Source organism: Hipposideros armiger, unplaced genomic scaffold, assembly GCF_001890085.2.
Source record: "Hipposideros armiger isolate ML-2016 unplaced genomic scaffold, ASM189008v1 scaffold_451, whole genome shotgun sequence".
NCBI lineage: Eukaryota > Metazoa > Chordata > Mammalia > Chiroptera > Hipposideridae > Hipposideros > Hipposideros armiger.
In genome coordinates, this window is record NW_017731801.1 from 83,944 (window position 1) to 86,021 (window position 2,078).

Consider the following 2,078-nt stretch of genomic DNA (forward strand, 5'->3'; position numbering starts at 1 on the left):
ACCAGTTTTCAGTCGCTTCAAAAAAGGATTGTTTTCCTCACGTTTAATGAGCATATCGCAGATGTTTATACACGCCATCAAATGAACTTCTTTGAGTTCATGCGGCACCCAAATATCGAGCTTGCTTACGTATCCTAGCTTCTTTAGGTGGTCGTGAACACTTGAATTATGGATGTTCAATGTATCTTCAATCTCTTGTGTTGTGTAACATGGATTTGACTCGATCAATGCCTTTATTTTGTCGTCATCAACCTCGGTGGGCCTCCCTGACAGAGGAGCGTTGTTGAGATCAAAATCACCAGCACAGAATTTTGTGAACCATCGTTGGCACTGATGTTCTTGCAGAGCACTGTCACCGTAAACTTTATGCAACTTTTGACAAGCTTGACGCGCATTCTTCCCTTTATGGAAGTAAAACAGTAAAAAGCAGCAAAAATGCAGTTTGGTCTTCCATCTTCAACTTGTTGTGAAATCTCCAAAACTCAACTAAATCGCTCAATTTTTTTTAGAGTAAAGCTAGAACTGTCAGCTGTCAAATGACATAGCAATAACTTAGATGTGAATGACTGTAGTACTTCCAAAAATGAACTAGTGCCATCTGTTGCAAACATGCATCATGACTTTTCTGAAGACCATATATATATATATATATGTTTTTGTTCTTTGTGATTTTTTTTTTGTCAATAGATGCAGAGGTATGTCCACTAGGTGTCCTGTGTTCCCTAGAGCCCAGTCCCAAGGGGCCTCCACAGTTAATGTTATTTTTTTTTTACATTGTTCTGTTCTGGGAAAAGGGAACCCACAGTAACTTCTTTATTTTTAGACAGAGTGCCAGAATGTAGTTTTGGAAATGTGAAGTTTGGCCTGAACGATTTGTGTGTAACTATAGTTGCTGCTCTGTGGGATGCAAAACTAATATAATATTGATTGGCTTCACTTTTTGGATTGATAAGGAGCAAAGGCAAATGAACAGAGATGGAAACAATAGGGTCAAGTATCAAAAATGATCATGGAAATAATCTGGCAGCAATTTGAGGAATGGATGTGTTGAATTTCTTATTATACCTGTGATGGAGGCTCAAAATCATGTAGACTGCGATGATCATACATCTCTGACCCAAGCCTAGGGAACTTGTTCATCTGCACAAAAGCTATTCTTTCTAGGTTAATATAGCTGATGCCTGGTGCTCTAAGAGCAGAGACATCCTTATGCCTGTAGCTCAGGTGTTCTGCCCCATGCTGTCTCCCAGTCCCCATATGAATTAACCGGCACTGGACTCATTCATTGTCTGTTCGTACTCCAGTACATGGGAACTATTACTGGGTTTGGGCCAGATGCCAAAGGTGATCTGAAGATCCCCATCTCTGATATGTTACCACTAGTCACTGAGTCAGTAACTTCCATTGAAAATTAACCCATTCTCTTTGGGAGAGACGAAATCTTCCTGCAGGGGCATCATTTGCTGTATAAGCTCGTGGTCAGTGATGATGCCCATGGCTAGACCACTCAATATATTTACTTCTTTAGCATAAGTCTTCACTTTTTTTGTAACTTACCCTTAACCAAAAAAGGAGTTGCTCTATTCAGTGCAAGGGCTGCAGCTTACTTATCCTGCTAAAGGAGATGAGTTCAACCTAGGAAACTTCAAACCCCAGTCTTGCTCTAATGGAAGCTCATAGGTCTTAATATACAAGGGAAATGGTAAGCACTGATACCCACTAGAAGGTATGCCTGTCTGAATAAGATCAGTGTTTTATGTCCTTTTGTGAGTTTAAGTTAAAGAAAAAGAAAAAGAAAAAAATGCTAGTGTGACCTGTAGTCTATTTAATCCAAGCCTAGAATGATATGAAAAATTCTAATCTTAAATATAACCCTTTTAAAATATAGTTATTTATTTTGAAAAATCATGTTGACTACTGATAGGAGTATATATTGTTATATACTGTGGAAAACAATTTGGCCTAGTATAGGTGAGTAAATGCATATCCAACAATCAGCAAGTCCACTCCTACTTGGCCCCAGACACCCTAATGGACCTTCTGCACATGTGTACCAGGAAACTTGCAGTAATATAGAG